The sequence below is a fragment of the Engystomops pustulosus genome, chromosome 4 (genome assembly GCF_040894005.1).
Source record: "Engystomops pustulosus chromosome 4, aEngPut4.maternal, whole genome shotgun sequence".
Taxonomy (NCBI): domain Eukaryota; kingdom Metazoa; phylum Chordata; class Amphibia; order Anura; family Leptodactylidae; genus Engystomops; species Engystomops pustulosus.
The window spans coordinates 133995248-134008183 of record NC_092414.1 but is presented as its reverse complement, the minus strand read 5'-3'; the positions used below and the strand labels follow the sequence as shown (position 1 = coordinate 134008183).

Genomic DNA, 12936 nt, shown 5'->3' with positions numbered 1-12936 from the left:
AGGATCCGCCTGAGATCTCCACCTCGCTTAGGTTTTATTACTTTTTCAATACCCCTACATCTGAGAACACTGCAGTCTCCAGCGTGATGTTCCCTAACATGTCTGGATACTGCGGAGATATTAACCGCACTGTCTGCATTGGCATCAGAAAGATGTCGTCGAATCCGAGTTTTAAGATTATTAGTAGTACAACCAATATAATCTAATCCACACGAGATGCATTGTATCTGATAAATTACATATGATGTATTACAATTTATAAATTGTTTTATTTCTTGTTGTGCATCGTTGGAGTATGAGGAAAAAGATTTACTTTGAATCGCATACATGCAGCACTTACATCGGTCTGCTCCACATTTGAAGAAACCTTTGGTGCTGAGCCATGTAGTGTGGCCTGAATTTGATTGATATAAACTTGGTGACAATAAGTTACTGAGATTCGGAGCCTTTTTGGCTACACATTTTATATTATTGTGCACAATTTCGGACAGTGTGTGGTCAGTATACAGAATGGGTAAGTTTTTATATATAATTTTTTCAATCTCTTTGTACTGAACGCTGTAGGTTGTAGTGAACACTACTGGTTGTTTTTTGTATTTTGATTTTTTATTGTTATTAATGCTAATCAAATCTGAGCGGGGGATATTATGAACTATATGGGAAGCCCTCTTTAACATCCACTCCGGGTATTTTCTATTTTTTAGCTTATCCCAAACTTTTTTCTCCTCTGTTTCATACAGGGAGGGTGTGGAACAATTCCTTTTTGTGCGGATAAGTTCTCCTGTTGGGATATTTTTTATGACATGATTGGGGTGACAAGAACTAGCTAGTAGGATGGTGTTAGAGGCAGTGGGTTTGACATACGGAAATACATATACTTTTTATAGAAAAATCATAGAAAGGGTTAAAAACCTTACCCAGAGATTCATGGGATTGAAAAAAGGGCAGGGTTAAATAGCCAGACTGCAGAAAGTTGTGCAGAAGCTATGAATAAGGTTTAATTACCGAAACGCGTAAGCTTTGATGCTATTTTTTACTCCTTATGCTGTGTCATGTACCATTATGTCTTTTTTAATGGATTTCAAATAAATTTTGTTACATTTTATCCTAAAACTGACGTCTGATGTCCAGCTGGAAACAGTTTCTTTCTCATGTTAAACGCTGCTCGCACCTGTGACCGGGGTTGTCCGTGCTGGAGTGTCCAGAGTCAAGACAAAGAGGAATGTTTAAACGGAGAGGGTGAGCTGATTTCACAAGAGCTTTTCTGTGATTGTTTTTTGTGTGTTTTCTATATTTGTTATATATTGGCGGTTTTCTGTGCTCCCGAAGCTGCAGTATATATGATACAACTTGTTGTTACAAATTACATTTCGATTCCTGCTGAAAAAAAAGGGCAACATCCCCAAGTCTTGCACAAAGACACAATAAAGCGGCAGAGATTTTTAATATGGACAATTCAGCATGTAATCCTATGTCCAAATCTTTTTTACATTGGGGTAAACTCATAAAATTATCTGAGAAAGAGGTCCGCATTTGGTGGAATTCTGAAACTTTAAATTCATACCTAAACAAAAAGATGATCCCGAGAGGACTGAGAATTAAAAAAGTTCCAACCACAGAATATTCCTCCTCTTTCATGAACAATTGGAATGAAATACTAAGCGACTGTTCCTTGAAACTTATTAAACTAATTATCAAACAAGAGCAAGAAATATTACACAACACTAAACAAGAGATCGAATCGCTTAAATGTGAACTACAGTCTAAACTTTCAAGTCATCAATACGAAACAGATCGATATAATAAATAATAAAATTTAGAAAATAGAAAATGCATAGAAACTAAACGCACCAAATTTCAAGGTGACACCGTAGATTACCGGAATAACCAAGTGTATACATGGAAACGACATGATCGCTTCAACAGTTTTGACAAAGAAAGAATGCCAAAATCAGTCCTAAAGAAAAAAAGAAAAGGATACAAAAAACACAACGAGGGGAATTACAAAGTTGGTTTCTTAGAAACTGAGGACTCTAAAGGTAGTCTGTCATCAGATTATTCAATTGATATCTCCATGCCCCATTCACAAGATCAGCATGACAATATAATCCACAAACAACGATCAAAAAACGCAACAGGAGGGCAGGTTAGAGACATAAACCACACTTGACACACTTGAGTAAAAACATGCAAACAGAAGGACAAAAAGTTTTGAATATGACAGCAAATAGATGTGTCGGCTAAAGGACTTATAACCTAGCTTCTCTCCTAGTTGCAATAATGATATGTTCAGGACTATTCTTGGTGTCAACAAACTGGCAAGAGACATTAACAGTAATCCAGATGTTGTGTCAAAGAATGATTATATTCATGATCTAATGTCACCTGCTGATAATATATGTCATAATTTTAGAGAACAAAATAACATTCTCCTGTTGCAGGAACTCATGTGTGAACAAGCGCCCATTAATAACAATTTATGTAAATTATTTCACACACACAACCCTGAGTTCTATCCAGTGGCCTCACAACCGAGTGCTCTGGATAGATTTCAGGAGTTGGTGAAGGGAGAATTGGTCTTGTTAAGAAATAAACATACCTCTGGGGAATTGAGATCTCACCATAATAACTTGACATGGCAAGAAAAAATTGCGTTGAAACAATTACATGAAAACATCAACGTGGTCGTGAGACCTGCAGATAAGGGCAGCTCGGTCGAGGTCCTTTATGCCTCCCTATATAAAAACTTGAATGAGAAGACATCACGGGGCAGCACCACTTACCGCCCTTTACAACAAGATCTAACAGATACTTTTTAATAAAAATTAAATAGATTATTAGAGGAAGGCGAACATCAGGGTGTATTGCCCGCTAAGCTTAAAAAATATTTGATGGTCGCGCATCCGACTACCCCAGTCTTTCATTCACTACCCAAAATTCACAAGGGGGTTTTCCCCCCTCCTCTTAGACCCATAGTCGCTGGGATAGGTAGTATGGGTGAAAGACTGGGGGAGTGGATCGACGACTATTTGCAACCTTTGACCAGGGTAGCACCCACCTTCTTGAAGGACACAAAACAATTACTGCAAATCATGCAGAATTTTGAGTGGTGTGAGGAACATAAGTTGGCGACGTGTGACGTCGTCGCACTATATTCATTAATCCCACACAACTTGGGGCTACATTTCCTACGTAAGCACATGGAGATATATAGTACATATGGAGCTGAGAGAATTTATTTTAATGGCCACAGAATTTCAACTTGCCCATAACTTCTTTATATTTGATAGATTATATTTGACAAAATTTTCCCCATCCCTCGCCAATATTTATATGTCACAGTGGGAGGAACAGTTCATCTTCTGTGCTGACAACCCCCACCAGGAGTCTGGGCCTTTATTTAGATGACCTGTGATTGCTTGCCATGGGCAACTAGAAATATTCTGCCTTTCAGACAGCTTGATAAATCTGCCCCATAGTGTTTTCAACCATGTATAGCGACCAATCTCATAAAATCAGTAATATAGTCAAGCTATATTTTCCCATACTACTAAATGATACATCATTCATTCCATTGGTGGATCAAGGTATTAAATGTGTGGTAAAAAGAGCTCCTACTATAGGCAGGAATATTGCTCCCAGTTTGTTTAGTAGCCAAATTAACAACAAAGAAAGCTATACATGGTTAAACTTCCCGGCTACACACAAATGTGGACAAAAACAGTGCAAAGCATGATCTTCTATTAGAACAGGTAACACCATCACATCGTGTGTGAATAATAATGATCTTCCTGTTACAATGTATATTAATTGCAATACATGCAACTGCATCTATGTGATTGAATGCCTGTCATGGAAAAGCAGTATCTTGGTCATACAACGTGTCCATTAAAGGTCTGCGTTAGGAGACATCTATCGGACATAAATAACAAAATGGTTAATGCTTCTGCTGCTTCCAAGCACTTCCGTTAATACCATCATAAAGTCCTATTGGATATTTGTTTTAAGAAGTCATGCTCCTAATGTGTTAAATAAAAGAATGGACATGATCCTAACTTATTGAACCCATTGGAGATGAGAATAGTCCTTTCCTTTTTAAATTATAATCGAATTATTGGAGAGAAAGACCAATGACAAAAAAATTTCCGTGTAACATAATTTGTCTGTAAATATTAGTGCTGTGATGACAATATCTGAAACTGCTCACCAAAAAACACAGCGACAGTTAAATAAGGGAAAGGGTCTGTGCAAAAACACTTGACATACATATTTGTGCAATAATGCCCTGCCATCCATGTTACATGAAATAGTGGTCCTCAGAAAAGATTTTTATATTTTATATTGTCTTTTTCCAAGAAAACACTAATAGGACAACATATAGTACTATTAATGGATTGATACTATCAGGTATTACAGTTAGTTAATCTGTTTAATGATAACAAAAAGTCGTTTTCTGTATTTCACATGATATGTACTTTTGTATTTGTTAATACAAGTATGTTTATATGTTTGTATATTTCCTACCTTGATGACGTTTACGGAAGGTCTCCAGGGGGGAGTGTATCCTTTATGGACATTTCCCCGTCTTTTGTCACAGGTGGTTTTAAATTGATTCAACCAAACTTGTGTTATTAGATCATGATAAAGAAGCGCTACGTAGAAACGCGTTGATTGTCTGCACAAAAGCTTCTCATGAGTGCAGAGTTTCGCATGCTTCTACTCTGGATCCTACCGCTTGGATATCACTACGTGCAATAAGCATGAGACCAGGGGATTTGGAATTGCATTCATCTGGCTGAGCTGGACATTTCACAAAAGAGTGTGCTTTCTATATTTGCTGTATATGTATATGTAAGGACCCTGATTCTGCTGTTATATTTCTGTAGGGAGCCTGATTCTAATGCTGTACTTTGGACAGAGCTCAGTTCTGTTGCTGTATTTTTGTATGGAGCTCAGTTCTGGTGCTGTATTTTTGCATGAAGCTTGTCTTTGGTGCTGTATTTGTGTACAGAGCTTGATTCTAGTACTGTATTTCAGTAGGGAGCTTGGTACTGGTGCTTAAATTCTGTTCAGAGCTCAGTTCTGGTGCTGCCTTTATGTACAGAGATAAGTTCTAGTGCTTTAGGAAGCTTGGTTCTAGTGCTATATCTCAGTATGGTTTAAGAAGTAAAGTGAGACAAAATGCCTTGTGTAAGGATGATGAAACTACACAATATTTAGCCTTCACCAAGGCCTTAGGCTTCATCTCAGTACCAAGCTCAGTGCTGCATCTGTCCAGGTCTCGGTGATCGATGAGAGGACTTTTTAAGCAAAATGATTTTATAGGTTTCATACCAATAAGTCTTTTGTGAGTATAATATAGAAACTTTCTACTTACCTATTGTTAAGTGTGGTACACTATTGTTGGTCACTTTTCTTCCTGAGCTTAAACCAAATTAGAGAGAGCTAACAGTCAGTGAGGAACCTTTGAGAGGTGCAACTGAGTTTCCAGAGGGACCTGTTCCTGTGCAACTCTCTCAGCGTTGATAGCTAGACTGCTTAATGTGGATCGTTACCAGTGATCTTTCCTTGCTTCTTTTTTTATTTCTACTCCGAAGGTGGATTTGTCTTTGAGGTACTTTTCTGTTGGAAATTTTATTGATCCAACGTAGTAGGAAAGAAATATTTATGACTGTGTTTTTTAACTTGGTATTTGAGAAGTTGCATTTGTCTTGCATGCATGGTTGTGGGATTGCCATGGGTTGGGGCTGCATATGTTCAGCTGGGAGCTACAGTGCATTGAGGGAACCATGTATGCCAACATATAATATGACATACCATATACCTTCCCTTTGGAAACTGGGCTGTAGGGCTGTATTGAAATATGATGGCTGACCACTGGCAAGCTTACCACTGGGTAAAAGTGCTGGACTGGCCAAGCAGGCCTCCAGACCTATACTCTATAGAGCATCTGTAGTAGATCCTAAGACGGAAGGCAGAATCACACAAGGTCTCCAACATCTCTGTGATATGGCAAAATAGAAGAGGATTCTGGTGGCAACCTCTGAAGCGATAGTAAACTCCATGCCCAAGAGAGTTAATGTATTTCTGAAAAGTAATGGTGGCAACATAAGCAAGCACATTAATCAAAAGTGGCAAGCACATTTAACAAAAGTGTCATAAGGTAGGTGCATATTTAATCTAGACAGTTTTATGCTCCACCAGATTCATCCCAGTGTCTGATGCTGGATGATAAATCTGGCATTGTATAGATAGTCTAGTCGTACTATGTACAAGAAAGGTGGACCAAAATTATGTCCCGTGCCCATTACTTTTCATACTTTTTTCATGCAAATTATCAGATAATTCTGTCATGAACAATTTATAAATCTGCCCCAGATTGCTCATCTTCATTAAGGGGTGTACTCACTTTTTTGCCAGTGTTTCAGACGTTAATGGCTGTGTATACAGCTGAGAATGCAAGTGTAATTTAGTTCCCTCCCTTTTTTGTGGTGTATTCCTTTCCTAGCAGCCTTGATTGATTTCCACCCTTCTGTCTCGTGTGAACACTGCTCTGATTCACTTAAAGTTAATCTCTTGTCATTCTCATTGTTGCCCTGATCCAATCATCTTGTCGACAATTTGGCAACTTATATAATACTTTTTGCAATGGTGCTCTTTGCCTACTTTTGTCTTGTGCTTAGTGAGCTGTGTTAATTATGTCTTCTGTATTCTGGTATCTTTGACCCTTTTGCCTGATTCTCCGAATAGTCATTTGCCTAGAAACATTTAACTAGAGAAACACCCAACTGTCAGTGTGGTCTGCGTGCTAGAAGACCTGCATGTGTACCTGACAACACCAGCATCATCTTTCATGGGCCAAGGAGCATCTACACAAGATGATGACCAATGGGCCGCAGTGCTATATACCAATGAAAGTTCATTTACCACATGTGTAAAATCTGGGTAGATTATTTCCATTTATTCGATAGTCAGTTCTACTCACCTTGTTTAGTTCTATGGTCAGTACAACTCGTTTTTTGGCTTCAGCAATAATCTGAGTGATTTAGACAGCTCTTCCTAGATTCCTTGGCAGGTTTTGCGGGGGAAAAGTTGATAGATGAATAGGTGTTCCCAGGATGTTGCGGCACCAGTCACTCAAAGCGACACCTTTGTATTTAATAAGCTTCTTTATTGAAAGATTTTTCTCAGTAAAACACGTTTCGAGTCAGTTACATAAAGCATACAGTATGGTGTAAGCGTGTAGATTATATTCCTATCTTTTTGGCAGGAAAACGATCTCTGAATAGTCAGGGGGGGGGGTGTCAGTTGTAAACAAGCAACATGTGTAATAGCGTTCATTGATAAAAATTGTTCAAGCCCTGTTATATAACCAAAAAGAGCAACAATTACTGATTGGCTTGAACCATTTTTATCAATGTGAACAAAAAAAACTCTTTAAAAACTCTTAGATACAGTAAAAGGAGTCCATAAGGTACATACCATACATGTCTATATTAAAATAAGTGTTTGTTTAAAAGAACAACAAAACATCTATACGGTTTGCCAAACTATTTTTGCATGATAATTGCAGATATATAATTATTATACAGGTATACAAATTTACACTCCCCTTATCCAAGTTATAACCATAATCAATAATAAGCAAACAACAAAATATCCCCACAGCTAATTAATTTGATACTTTAGTAGGTTCAATATCTGAACCTCCAAAAAAACAAGATAGAGGCCCACTGCATTGTTGTGACAGAGCACACCAGTTCTTTTTGGTGCACCTTTAACATAGGGCGTGCAACACATTCCTGTTGGACTTTGCATGATAAATGTGGCGCACGGTCCAAAAGAGCACCAGAACGCCCATTTCAGTGCAGCAATTCGTGTTGCATGAAGAATAGTGTAGGAAACATTCAAGTGCGACACAAATGTGGTGCAGACACTTCTTAAATACATGTGCAAACAGTTTGTGCCTAAAAGAACATGCAAAGTCCGACAGAAAACTGGCACATGACCCTTAGTAAATGTGCCTCAGAGTGCTATATCAATCCAGGGATAGGTAGACTGGTTTTCACTATGGTATGTGGCTCAGCAAAAGTCTGACATACTGAAATTAAAAATAAAATGCCAAAATCAGTAAGTTTTTTCCCCTCCATAGACAGTTAAAAAATTAATTCAATAAAATCTAAGCATTTGAAATAGACACCAGCTAAATATACAACTTATCTTGCAAAAAGCAGCCCTCAACCAGCAACTTACAATTACAGTTTTAAAAATTGAATGTATCCACTGCTTCATTTACAGCTCTCACTCCTGATACCAATAATGTAAAATGGTACCAGTACTGAGGATTTAGGTCAGTGATGGCTAACCTATGACACGCGTGTCAGTGCTGACACGCCTAGCCATTTTCAGTGACACGCGGCCACCGGAGAGCTAAGTATCATCCTCAGCTCCTACACGGCCAGGTGCAGTACCCGGGAGGCTGAGAGATTGTCATGCACTGAGCTCACAGCACTTCCTCCTCCACTGGGCCGGCCCCTCCCCCTGTGTGAGCTGTGCCTCGTGTCTCCAGTCAGCACAGGTATCATCCCGGGGCTCAGCACCAAGAGAGGGGACCCGACCATCAACTCCAGAAACTCCTCTGCAGCTTATGATAGTTGTGCTGGGGGGAGTTGTTGTGGTAGGTCACCTCTACACTGACCATCTCTACAGCAGGGATGAGGGAGGACAACCACTCTCATCATACATACAAGACATCATACAGTGAGTAATGTCAGTGTACTGTATGATGAAAGACAGTCATCTGGGCTTGTGTCTCAGTTTTGTGATGTACAAGCCCTGAAATAATCACAACGCCTTGCAAATCGTCAGACATTGCGATTATTTTGCTCCTCATGAAGGAGATGCAGACAGCGGCACCTGCGACTCACTATAACCTGTGAACTTTCATGACAAAGTTCACAGGTTACTAAGCATTTCCACACGTGTCTGATTGTAACGATCTATTACAATGTGCGATTTGCACATGGTAATAAATAGATGATGTGGAAAATCCCCATATACTGCCATACTAAATGGCAGTACATGGTAGGATCAATCACACAACCTAGGATTAAAGTACCCTAGAAGTTAAATAATTATACATATTTGTTATTTAAACTATAAATATCACAAAATTATGTTTTTTTTTCAAGGTGACACACCCGTTTTTTTGGCGAATTTGACACACCAAGCTCAAAAGGTTGCCCATCACTGATTTAGGTGCTAAATATCTTAATATATGACTGCAAGCATTATTACCTATGTCTACTTGGCTACTGAAAGAAAATAGCATATGGAGTAAAATTCATTTTTCCTAAAAAAAAATATTAATTGTCTCTCTTCTATATATTTCTTCTAAAACTCTTTGCAGGTTTATTGTTTTCTGCATAAATCCATCAAATTTCTCTTCATTGATAACAATTTATCTACAGAAAGCAGAACAGAAAGGCTACTAGAGAATTATTTTTACATTATAGATGAAATGCAATAATAAAAGATGCCCCTGAAGTTGTGTATATCCTAGTATTGTATATGCGATTAGATGCATGTTCAATTCCCTTTTCCTGTTTATTACCCAAAATTATAGACATCAAGTGGCAGAGATCTCATATTCGCTACTTAGGAATTGACATCCCAACAGATCTCTCGCACCTCTACAACCTCAACTATAAAACCCTCCTGGACTGCACAATACGGGACCTGGCCAAATACCGTAGCAGTAGCCTGTTATGGTTCGGCCGGATTAATGTCCTGAAAATGGACGTAATGCCCCGGTTTTTATACTTATTTCAAACCCTACCGATACGCCCTCCAGGCTCATTCTTTACGAGCCTCAAAACGGCTTTCCGGAGATTTGTGTGTGGATGTGGGACAAGCAGGATCAGTTACGCCACACTGGCTAGACCCAAAATTGCGGGTGGAGTGGGTCTTCCTGACCCCAAACTTTACCACTCCGCATCGTTGCTCATGCGCATAGTAGATTGGCATTACCATAGAGCAACCAAGCAATGGGTGGCTCTGGAAACAGACCTCACTCACCCCCACTTGCGCACAATTCCATGGATACGGCCGGCCCAGCGGCCAGAGAGCTTCACACACTCACTCTTTTCCCCATACTTCCTCCGAGAATGGGACAGACTAGCTTCTCGAGATACCCTAGTTAGACTACAGGGCCCCCTCACCCCCCTATTTAACAACCCAGCATTCCTCCCAGGGATGGGGAGAGGGAGATTCCTGTGTTGGGAGGCGGGAGCGGACACGCGTATGGGTCAGGTAGTGTCTGGAGACATCATGCCCTCCTGGGACTCTTTGAGAGGCTCCAACCCAGACGTTCCGCTATCCTGGCTGGAGTACCAACAGTTAGCTTCATACGTAAGCTCGGACACGACTCTAGTTTCGGGGCATCCCTAACCGGGTTTGAGGTGCTACTTAGACCTGCATCACGTCCACGTCTTGTCTCAGCTATATGCTATACTGCTCGCTGAGTCCTCCCGGGGGAACCCAGGGTTTGTGTCAGCGTGGGAGACGGACCTATCAACCACACTCACGGAAGCAGAATGGGACAAAGCCTTTTTATTCTCCCATAAACTCCCTCTGCCCTGCAGCGCTCAGGAGAAGAACTATAAGATCTTATCACGCTGGTACAGGTGCCCCCTCACGCTCCATAGGATTTACCATGGAGTCTTGGAGCTCTGCTGGAGGTGTGGTGCGGAGGTGGGATCCATTCTTCACATTTGGTGGAGCTGCTCGATAATATAGGACTTCTGGCGGATGGTGTTTGACACCTATAGCAGAGTGTCTGGTAAGACTACACAATTTAGCCCACAGGTTGCCCTCCTTTCCGTGCTACCGGGCACCATCTCCTCCATCAAAAAAGGACTCCTTCGCCACTTTCTCACGGCGGCAAGGACAGTGATCCCTTGACACTGGAAGAGCCCTCATCCACCCACGGCTGTGGAGTGGATACAGTAGCTTCGCTATACTCTATCAGGCCTGCAAGCTAATTGCAACCAAATGGATTCAACCGCTCCTCCTACTATTAAAGAACTGAAGGAGTCCCTGAAAAACGTAATTAGATAATTAGAAAACGGAGTATATAAAGAAAAGAAAAGCAATTAAAAAGTTTGACGCCACATGGGGTCCTTGGAGTGCCACACCTGGTCTCCCCTCCAGGGTTTGCTAAACAACTCATTCATTTTGGGGTGATATGGTAAGTATGTATAAAATTGGGTAAGGTAATTAGGCAATGTCCTGGTTCAAGTGAGTGCTGTATCTCTGTCTAAGGGAGTGGGGTCATCTAGGTCGGTATACTGCCTAAAGACAACTGAAACTTTGAATGAACACTTTACTTCATCAAGCTGGCAAAGTACAGATTTTTGAAGAAATGTACCAGGGAATGGGGGGGTTGGGGTCTTAGGGGGAGAAGGGGGGTTTTCGTTGTGTTCTTGTTCTCAGTGTTGAAAATGTAAAATGTGATGTTGGAATTTAATAAATATGATCTGATTTAAAAAAAAAAGAACAATTTCTTAATAAAGTATATTAGAAAAATGATCACAACCCTTCCCACGATATAAAAAAAAAAAAATCTCAAATGACAGTTACCCTTTAAAACACTGCACAGAATATGACCTTGATACGGTTTTAAATATAGTGAAATAGTCATTTTAACAAATTTGAAGGGATTTCCCAACAAAGAAAGTTAGCACATTGTATTCCCCTAGTGATGTTTACACAATAAAGATCATTTTTAACCCATTATGCCGTGGTCTGACTCCACGCTCCAGCACTGTCTCCCGCAATTAAGCACACGCTTCTCCTAGGGTGCGCGCAGCGGCTACTCGCGATTTAAAGGGCTAGCGCGAAGTTAATTGGCTCCGGCCATTCCAAGTTTTTATAAATAGCCGGCCTCTTCCTGCAAGCCCTGCCGGATCTTTGCGCCTAGTGCCCTACAGAAAGCTTGTTTCTGACACTATACGCTGATACCCAGTGGCCTATAAATTCCGTCTTCCTCCCACCATGCACATCCTGAACTCTTTCCATGTCTCTCTTCTGAAGCCATTTCTTGCTGCTAGTGACTCCTCCTGGTCCTGAGGCTGACTCCACCAATGTCTTTGAGGTAAAGGAGGTCCTGTATATGAAGATGGTTAGGGGGAAGCGATTCATCCTTGGACCGTATTCTCCTTCAAAGGTTCCTTCTGACCAAGAGGAGGGGGAGGCTGTAGGGGGGTACTATAATGGGTGCTCGTGTGACCCCCCCCCTCCGGTTCCAGACACACCCATGTGCTTCCCTGTGCCCCTCCTCCAGCACCATCGGGCGTGTGTCTCAGCCTCCTAGGATGCGCTTGCGCCGCCTTCTCACGTTTTAAAGGGCCGGTGCGACATTAATTGATTCTGGCCATTCCAGGTTTTTATAAATAGCCAGCCTCTTCCTGCAAGCCCCGCCAGATCTTTGTGCCTAGTGCCCTAGAGAAAGTTTGATACCAATGCTATACTCTGATATTGTAATTTCCTATTGTGACCCCGGTTCCGTTCCTGATTTAGCTACTCTGATGCCTGCCTTGATCTTTTGCCTTGCTCCTGATTCCGATCTAAATTTTTACCACTTTCAAAACCTAGAAAAAAATAGCAGAAATGTAAAAATAAATATAAAAGTAAAGTGAAACCATAGTAAAAGGGCATACTGTAGTTCCTTAAGTGAATTATTATTCCGTAGGTACTCAACAATCCCACGTGTGCCTTCATCTTGGATATTGTTATCATAAACATATAAACCGATTAGATTCTTGTTGTGTTCTAGAGCTCTCCAAAGATCTTGAGCACCATAGGCACCCAACTTATTGGTCCCCAACCTGCAGAAACAAAATTATAAAAGGTTGGATCATAATATACATGGATCCT

At 40.5% G+C, this 12936-nt stretch overlaps 1 protein-coding gene across 4 annotated transcripts in view; it reads right to left on the bottom strand.

Moving 5' to 3' along the window:
* Positions 1 to 7134: 7134 nt before the first annotated feature.
* Positions 7135 to 12936, bottom strand: part of LOC140127167 (uncharacterized) — a 47981-nt gene continuing 42179 nt past the window's right edge. For all 4 annotated transcript variants that reach the window (XM_072147528.1, XM_072147530.1, XM_072147529.1 and 1 more), the window contains one exon: positions 7135 to 12887. The gene's annotated coding sequence lies outside the window, so the exon portion shown is untranslated. The remainder of the gene's footprint in view (positions 12888 to 12936) is intronic.